Below are 10,547 nucleotides of genomic sequence, written 5' to 3'. Positions count from 1 at the left end.
CCTTGCAATATGCAACAGTTTATGATACGCGCAGCAAATAGCGACGCCATGCAACTGTGCACCGCAGTCGGTGTATTCATGGTTAACTGGCGTTGGCGGCATTGACACTTTAGCTGGTGGGGTGGGGACGACATTGGTATTGTTGTTATTGTATCGTGGTCTACACTCGCCTACGTTTACACTTTTCGTATGTATATTTCTTTTGTATGTAAATGCGATTTATTGTTATGGTTTAACACTGGCAGCGGATTATTTTGCATCATGGCGGTTGTTATACATACATATCTACATATTCGGTTGCATGTATTTGTACGGTATGTGTGATTGTATCTTTTGTTTTTGAGGTCGCTGGGTTATGAAATATTTTTATTGCTTTATATCGCTCATAAATATATGTATACTCTTTAAGCTAAGGCGAACAATGATTTTCGCCACACATACACACGTACACACACACACATCAATGGAATCGATGATGCATGTGCGGATGTACATATATTTTTAAAAGATATGTTTCTTTGATGTAACTTTACCCATTAATCAAATATAAAACCCCTTTAAGTAATGACTTCAATAAAATTGCTATGGTAATAAATTTCAATAAATATAAAATTTGTTTGTAAGCGTTTAATTATTTGTATGCAGTTATTTTATGTGGCCAAATTATCGTTGAACTATCAGCACTAGGCACTAGTGAGCGTTGTGAATTAGATGCGATTCTTTAAGTGGTATTGATTTGTCCATTTTGGCATATCTAGAAGATTTTAGAAAGTTGACCAGAAAAATTAATAAAGGAAAATTGGGCAATCCCCGAAACCTTAGGCTTTCAAAGATTGCTTAGCTAGAAGAATTAAACTGTGTAGAGATTGTTTGTAAATTATTTTATTTGTATTAAAGGCTGTTTTTATATTGTAAAAAATCGACTAGCTGCTTACAGAGAAAGTCGAAATAAAGAAATGAAGTTGGTAAATTAAACTGGGCAATGGTTATTTTGTATGAAATAAGTACGAGCAGAAGAATATTACAACGTTGCGCATTTCCATTTCCCCATTCTCAAGTTTAGTTATGCATAGATTTGGTTCGTTGGTAGGTAAATTTTTTTTGTAAAAGAATAGGCATTATTATGAATAAAAAAATATGACAAGATATGACAACACAAACTTAAAATAAAAACATCCTGAAAAATTATCTGATCTTGAAAATCAGCATACACCCCTATGTTAATATGTATGTATATTCTAAAATCCAGTTCACGGGTCTTGGCGTTTTTTGTGATATTTAAATGTTCGTGCAGTGTTATTAAAATATTTTATTTAAAAAATACAGTTTTCTGCTCTTCGCGTGTATAATTTTTGATGTATTATTTAATATTAGTTTCCTTTTTTGACATTTATTCCACCTTAGTTTTTCACCAAAGTATATAAATTTTAATTCAATATAACTTCATTCTTTTTCGCAAATAAGTATAAACTCGTTTAGTGAAAAAAAAAAAAAACTTAAACAATCCACTGGCTTGCGGTTTTGACTTTAATAATTTAATTCATGCCGACCACAATTTACGCTTTTATTACTTTATGTTTGACAGTTTTTTGTGAATATTTGCTTTTAGTCTGGCATCAAAAACCTTTGGGCTGTTTATGCAAATTAGAAAACAAAAAGAATTATGAAAAAAATAAAATAGAATTCAAGCAAAGAAGAAAGAAAACAATTTTCGTTTTTTTTTCAACTTGCATTATAAAGCAATTTTCATCTCATTTTGTCAATGACATACAAATGTACCTATTCACGTACATACATACATAGAACACAAGTATACATCAGTGAATGTTGGAAAAAGATGCTAGCTCTGCCAGAGAGAAGTAGAAAAAAAAATGAAAAGCAAAAGCAATGACCTATTGGCTAACAAAACTCTTAGTTGGCGTGTTGGCTTTGTTTGTGCTCTGTTTGTTGGTTATTAGGTTGGATTAGAGGCATAAGGCTTGTGTAGCTTGATTACTTGTTTGAGTGGGCTTGGAATTAGAAATTCATCTTACATCCACTCAAGCGTTTTGCAAAATTTTTTTTTTTTTTTTTTTTAAGCCAAAAGAGCTGGACTTTTGTGTGCTTGTGTTGCAGGATGCCATTGGCCGCGATTTAGCTGACTCCTTCTTAGACTATGTGTCAGACATCATATTTAAAGTAGATAGAAATGAAAGCAAATTACAAACAGTCTTAGTTGCCAATTCTTTTGGTCTCTTTTTGTATATGGTGCCATCCTCCAGATCGCTCATACGCCATGACAAACCAAATTTATTTACACTATGCTTTGGTGGGGATTTGGTTTTTTTTTGTATTTTTTTTCTGGTTTTATACTTTATCTCTTTTACTGTTTTGCGAATTGCTATATTTTAGCGATTTTTTTTTCGCTTTATACGCATTTTTATTATACTTAATTTTATTTTCTTGTTCGCTGAGCTAAAAAGGAGAAAAAGTAGATATATATATGTATGCTTAAAATGTAAAAACAAATACATATTTCTGATGTTAAGTGTTGAATGTGTGTCTGGGCCATAGACATATTTAATAGCCTAAAAGCTGCCAAAGCAAGGAGCGCACAAATGAAAAACGTTGAAATTCATGGTGCGTGTGTTGTGGATGGTAGCATTGTGGCCGACAAAGAATGCGCCATCAACATAAATAAGCGTGAAATTATAGCCGAACTGAGTGCGTATATGTATGTGTGTATGATCCTATGTCAATATGTCTAACTGGTAATATATACTAAATTCATAGACTAGCTTAAACATAGCCGCAAACAAACAAGCGTATATATGTATGTACATTAGGGCGGGTAAATTTTAATGGAAAATTTTTTCGAATATGCGCGTATAGTACATGAGGATTTTATGTGTAATTCTAAGCAAATTTTCGGAAGAAACTATGGGTCTAAAATCAAATTGGAGTTTGCCAAATTGCGAAAATAGGTTACTTAGCATTTGGCTATAGTATCTTAAAGAAATGCTACAATTTTGGATTAAAACATGTTATAAGGGGCTTTTTGGTATGAAGATTAAATTTTTGCACTTACCTTTTTCTTAAAATTTCCACCAGAGGGCGCAACTGTGAAAATTTTCCCCTTTTCTTCGAAACCTATTTTCGCGATGCGACAAATTCCAAATTGAATTTAGACCCATGGTTTCTTCGATATAGTCAAACAAAAAAATCACCCGCCCTAATGTATATATAAGTTTGTATGAAAAACGTCACACAAATAAATAAACTCTGCACAAACTGGGTATATATGTCGAGTGCATAGCGGCGGCAACAGAATGGCTTTATAGCTGCTGCTTGGGCAACACTGACCTGCTTCAAAAAATGCATAGATACATACAAACCTCTGTATATGCATTCGTGCAGAGATATGAAGAGAATAATAAAACCTTCATCAACTTTTCCAACACACCACATACACACACACACCCATTTATGCGCTTAAATATTTGTAGGTTTATCCTGTTACACTCACTGGCCTTTTGAAAACTTTATTTCTATGAGAAAAATTTTTGCGTTTGACTACACGCTATCCGTGAGTGTATGTGTGTGTGTATGCATGTGCATAGTTACAAGCACCACTCGACGCCAAGTTGCGTGCCGCTAATCGCTTACGTTTCCCTTAGGAGTGCGCCACCACCTTCACTTTCGCCCTCTCAAGCCACTCTTCTGCTGGCTGCCTTTTGATGCCGCCGGTGCATGGCTTTCAAACGTTTAATTTAAATTGTAATGTAAGCGTACGTACGGCATTCAATGCATCGGCACTAGCAACAGCATCAGCGCCAGCATCAGCACCAGCATCAGCCCCAGCCAGCCATGGTGGCATCCAGAGATTTATTAGTGACCACTTAAATACTCGAGAGTCAGTTCGTTCACTGTCCGCTACTGTCCAAAATATTTTCGGTTGTAATAGTTAGATGCTGTCGCTGCCAAAGCTATTGCTAGTGCTGCTGCAATAGTAATTGTTACAGTAACAACATAACGAAAAGTAGCTTTGGCATTGGTTCTGCATGAGTTATGTTAGCAGACAACCCAGTAAAGCGATAATAGGTTAGGAAAGCTGGCTGCCATTGAACGCTAAGTAAGCCACTTTTCGCCAAATGGTCCGTTTTGATGTCGCCTGGGGAGAGGATGTTCCAAATCTCTTTGAAACAAGATTTTTTTCTTTGAAAAAAATCGGAAAAGAGGCCGAATTTCCATAAACCCTCAGTGTCTTAATTTATGAAAACACTACTTTCCTTGAATGACAAGTATTTTCCTAGGCAATACAGGATACTGGCACAGAAGGTTTGGCATTGCTTTCGCTCTTTCTCGTCTAGGTAGTCCCTACAGAAATCATCAGGTATTAACCCTACATACGTTTGGCATACCTGCTGTTGAGGGAACGTCGTGTAATCGTTAGGGATGGCAGCGATTAATTATTTGATTAAATTAGTCGATTAATTTTGTCCAATTTAATTGTATCGTCGGTTTGTGTTTTGAAAAATAAATGGCGCAAAACTATTTTCAAGAAATATTAATTCTGCAGTTGCCCAGTGGGAAAATATAATGTATAGTAATCGAAAAAATAATCAGTAAAACAACCATTTTCACATTCGAAAATGCATTTTTCCCTAAGGAGATATCCTAAGAAAAGTGGAGCATTCAATTGTGCATTACGGAGTATCAAGAAATGAATGCGATTTAATATGAAATTTTTGGAACTTTTTGAATGCACTAGAATGCTGATTACATATTAAACAGTAATTGGATCTAAAACTTATAAGAAATACATTCGATTATTTATCATGCATGGAATGCTTTACAACTTTTCCCACTGGCTGTATAAAATCTATCCATCGGATATTCTGTTTTGCAAGTTGCATCAAAATTCCCCGACCCGAGATTCACTAAAACTCATTTAGAAGATCCGATAGCATTGGCCTCATTAATGAAGTTCTTGCGAAATGTAATAATGTGCGTAGAAGATCTTATGGAAACGGGCGAGTGGTCACTAGAATCAGTAGAAAATTAGTTCGATCTTTGGGCCCCTCATAAATGTCTTGTAAAAAAACGAAGGCGAAACGATGATGATTTGGGCCACCCACAGGATGAAATGAATTTTTAATTAAATTATCAAGTCCTAGAACTAAAGCGGAATATCATCGGCGATTGGGGGAAATGAAAACGGTTTACCCAAAACTTTACGCACTTTCAAAATAATATTGTCATTTAGTTGGTGCCTCGGTGCCTTAACAGCAAACCGCTTGTGAAGCTATTGCTTTTGCAAACTTGTTTAAATAATAAATAATTATCGCCGCTAAAAATAATCGTTCTAGTTTATTCACGGCTAATTAACAAGAGAATTAGAGACTTTTTCTAGAAAATTGTTTTTGGAAATAGATACTCAAAATTCGATTAATGGATTATTTCTCTGTAATTGCAATTAATTTTTTTATTTTTGGCTAGTGATTAGTCACATGGTTGATTTATCGTTTTTTTTTGCCATTACCTTATTATCTTATTCAGATTTTTTAGAGAAATTCTAAGTACGCAGTTTTATAGCTCAACTAATTATACCTTTCATGAGCATGAAATGGTATTATAACTTTGGTCCGATGTTTGTAAGTACCAGAACAAAAAGAGATAGACCCATGAAAATGTATACTTATATGATCAGAACGTCGAGCTGAGTTGATTTAGCCATGTCCGTCTGTCCGTCTGTCCGTCTGTCTGTCTGTTTGTATGCAATCTAGTCTCTCAGTTTTCGAGATATCCGGATCAAATTTGGTAGGTGGGTGTATTTTTATAATGTATTAATCATTTGTCGGAACCGGAAGAATCGGACCACTATAACATATAGCTCCCATACAACTGATTGTTCAGATATGAGATTTTTCATTATAACTTCTCCATTTATGCCGCTACGAACATGAAATTTTGCAATACTTGCACCCATTATCAACAGAATACTTACAGTGAAAATTACAAAGATCTGGTCACTATAACCTATAGCTCCCATACAACTGATTGTTCAGATATAAAATTTTGCGTTATAACTCCTCCATTTATATAGCTAGGAACATGAAATTCCGCACTGTTTTCAATAATTATCAACAGAAAACTTGCAGTGAAAATTAAAAAGATCGGGTTACTATAACCTATAGCTCCCATACAACTGATTGTTCAGATATGAGATTTTTCGTTATAATTCATCCATTTATGTAGCTAGGACCATGAAATTTCGCGCTGCTTTCACTCATTATCAACAGAAGACTTACAGCGAAAATAACAAAGATCGGGTCACTATAACCAGCAGGCCCCATACAACTGATTGTTCAGATATGAGGTCTTTTATCATAACTCCTCCATTTATGCAGCTAGGAACATGAAATTTCGCACCATTTTCACTCATTATTAACAGAATACTTACAGTGAATATAACAAGGATCGGATGACTACAACATATATCTTCCACACATCTGATTGTTCAGATATGGGATTTTACTGTAAAACTCCTTTATTTGAACAGCTAAAACCGATAAATTTCGTAAGATATTTTATAAATAATAATACAAAGTCTACTGAGAAAATCGTCAAAATCTATGCTGTATAAGCTTTATCTCCTATAGCACTGATTGTTAAGATACCAGTTTTTGCCATATATCTCCTTTATGTACGAAACTAAACCCAATAAATTGTGTTACCGGTTTACATACCGATCACATAGCGGTGAAAATCACTTAGATTGATGTCATATAAAGTATATCTTCCATACCTCTGATTGTTTAGATGCGATTTTTTATATAAGTATGTAACTCCACTGTCGATGTATGCAGATGTATTCAAAAGCAGTAATCTGTCAAAGTAAAATTTGCAGATGTTCATGAAAGGTATGAAGCCTTCGGCATAGCCGAAGACAGCGCTGCTCTTACTTGTTTTAGTATAACAAAGTGCAAGCTTGAAGGTGCTAAAAAATCGCATTGGTTTTTGGCAATTTTTTTTCAGTCAGGTTTTTCCGTACAAAGTATGTTCGACAATTATTTTTTGTATGGAGAAAATGAGCAACACCTTCTACTAAAAAAATGTCCAAAAATCAACGCAATTTTTTAGATACTTCAAACTTGCACTTTGTTATACTAAAATTAGTTAGGCTATAAAACTACGTACTTAGAATTTCTCTAAAAAATCTGAAAAAGAAGTTGCAAATTAGTATGCCAATTTATTGAATTTTCCTGAGTTTTGCACAAAGTTTAGAGATTTTGTTTTTATGTTTTTTGGTGAAGTACGAATTTTTTTTTTATTAAAAAATATTGAAAATAAATTAGAATAAAAAACTTTGCATATATTGCGAAAAATTCTCTGTGTCAATACTTTTGTCCGGCACTGTATATATGTATGTATGTATGTATTTATCAAAATAATAAATTTTCCCAAAAACAGCGAAATTCTTGTAAATATTTTATACTGGGAAACAACGAGTTTTGCTGACTCCTTGTGCAAGTGTACCAATTCATTACGAATGATTTCTTGCTGCCATGTGCGAGTATGTAGCCGCAGGCCATCTGAAAATAATCGAATATCATTGTAAGTGCGCACATTTGCTGTCCAACTTTTGATTTCTTACGTTGTGCCAGCTCAAGAAGAGACAATATAGATGGAAAGCAACGCACTTTGTGGAAGTGGTAGACTAAGCAGTTGAAAACTTTAGTGCATCTATCTAAGGACAATTAAAGTACACTAAAAATATTTTTTAATTTCCTGATAAATGTAGTTTGACATAAATAGGGCAATACTCAAGTGAAGATCAGAGCCGCGAGTGGTTGCACAGAGGGATGGGTCATTTCTTCCTTGCCTTGGTCACTTTTTGTCGACGACCTCTTAATCAGACTACGTGAGTATGGTTACAATGTTTTGGGATACGCAGATGACCTGGACTCTGACGTTATATGTGCAGCTGTGCGCGTAGTCTCAAAGTGGTGTGCTAATGAGGACCTCAACATAAATCCTCGGAAGGCTGTCCTGGTACCGTTTAGATAAGATACTTAAATAGAACTCCCATCTTGAGAGAACGGTTGCCGGACATGTGGGGCTGCAGAAGACGTTTTTGGTAGAAAATGGAAATTGATCTCAAGGTTGATAGAGTAACTCTACCGTATTATTGTCTAGCCGATTTTGTCTTATGCATCCATAGCATGGTGGCAGAAGACAAGGTAAAAAGATGTTTCACTTCGCCTTAACAAACTTCAAAGATTGGCATGTCTATAAGTCACTGGATCTATAAGAACGTGTTCAACTGCGGCTCTGGAGTCGCTCCTGGGATGGACTCCTCTGCATGTTTTTATCCAGTAAACAGCAGCCATGAAGAAGTTGGCGACGATGACTTCTTCGCAAAGAAGCTTCATTCATGTATTCTTGGGCAGATACCAAGGTTAGAAATATGCGGAATCTCTGTTTCCATGAACAAAGGGGTCTGAATGGTTTAGAGGAGGCCGTTTTTGCAGCAGTAAGGCTTAAAAAAGCCACCTTTACATACTTTTAAGTCGTCAACATAGAGAAAAAATTTTGCGAAGCAAAAACAGGTACTTATATAATTTCCAAAAAAAAAAAAAATGCACATCAGGCCTACTAAATATACTCTTCTACAGATCCCCAGAGCAGGTTCAAAAGAATTTCCGGCAATTGTTACTTCAATTTTTTATACCCGAGCGCACTTGTGCACAAGGGTATATTAATTTTGTTCACATAACGGTTGTTTGTAACAGCCAAAACGAATCGAGATAGATATAGACAAATGTATACATAAATGATCAGGATGAAAAAAGAAATCGATTAAGCCATGTCTGTCTGTCCGTCCGTCCGTGTACACGATAACTCGAGCAAAAATTGAGATATCTCAACGAAATTTGGTACGTAGGTTTCCCTTAATCCAAGGTAGGTTGGTATTGAAAATGGGCGAAATCGGACTGTAACCACGCCCACTTCCCATATAACGGTAATTTCCAGAAATACGAAAACTGCGATATTTTAGTAACTACTGAAGATAATTCACTCAAAATTGATATTTACAATAAATTTTAGACGAAAAATAAGAATGTTATAAATTTTTGGAAAATGGGCGTAGCCACGCCCACTTATGGTTACATGTGTATATCTTGGTAACCGCTGCACCAATTTCTTCCAAACTTGGCACAGTTGTTGGCCTTGATACAGCATACTAAATGGCCGAAAATTTATAAAATCGGACAATAACCACACCTACATCCCAAATAACGGTAATTTTCGGAAATACGAAAACTGCGATATTTTAGTAACTACTTAAGATTATTTACTCAAAATTAATATTTACAACAATTTTTAGACGACAAATAAGAGTGTTATAAATTTTTGGAAAATGGGCGGAGCCACGCCCGCTTATGGTTACATGTATATATCTTCGTAACCGCTGCACCAATTACTTCCAAACTTGGTACAGTTGTTGGCCTTGGTACACCATACCAAATGGCCGCAAATCTTTTAATTCGGACAATAACCACGCCCACATCCCATATAACGGTAATTTAGAGAAATACAAAATCTTCGATAAATCAGTAAATATTGAAGCTAATTTATTCAAAATTGATGCTTGCAACAATTCTTTACCAAGAAATACGTTAATGGTAAAATTTTGGAAAAAAGGGCATGGCACCGCCCACTTATGATCACATATATGTATCTGGCTAACCGTTCTAGCAATTTGTACCAAACTCGGTATGGTTATTGTGATTGCCACATAAAAGCAAACCGTTGAAAATTGTTGAAATGGGACTAAAATTTAGGCTGCTTTTCATATAACGGTAAATTTCAGAAATGCTTGAAATTTCAATATTTCGAAATTTAAGGACGCTAATTTACTTAAAATGTATACACCCCGGCTTATCATGTAGCGGTAGCTTTCGGAAAGGAGGAAAACATATATTTAATACTTGCGCCGGGTATTTAATGTTCGGCTCCGCCCGAACTTAGACTTTTTTACTTGTTTTTTTATAAATAGTATAAATCCATTTTAGAATGGATTATAATGATAAAGATTATGGTATGTTGATAGTAGTCGTATAGGTATTGGTAATGGTAATAGTATAGTAATTGTCTAGTAATGGCGGTGGTAATTTTTCGTCATGGTATTGTTTATGATACTGGTAATGGTAATGGTGATGGTAGTGGTAATGGTAGCGGTTTAGATAATGGTATTTGTTATGATAATGGTAATAGTAACGTTAATGTTAATGGTAATGGTGATATTATTTGGCTTTTTGTTCGCCTCTGTACTCCTTTTCACATTCTTTTTCCTTTTCGTATTCGAGTTTTACTTTATTTTCGCTTTTAACTTTGTATTAAACACCGTATTCGTCTTCGACATCGTATTCATCCCAGAAGTCTGTAGTTTTATAGCCTTCAACTTGGTCCTCATAATCGTGTCCTTCTTCGTATTTTCATTCGCTTGTTTCTTTATATTCATGTTTGTGTCTGTCTTTTCATTCATTTTAATTCGTATTCGT

Source organism: Rhagoletis pomonella, unplaced genomic scaffold, assembly GCF_013731165.1.
Source record: "Rhagoletis pomonella isolate Grant_MI unplaced genomic scaffold, Rhpom_1.0 Rhpom_scaffold_00001, whole genome shotgun sequence".
NCBI classification, from domain to species: domain Eukaryota; kingdom Metazoa; phylum Arthropoda; class Insecta; order Diptera; family Tephritidae; genus Rhagoletis; species Rhagoletis pomonella.
The sequence above is the reverse complement of the archived record's forward strand: the minus strand, read 5'-3'. Positions refer to the sequence as shown.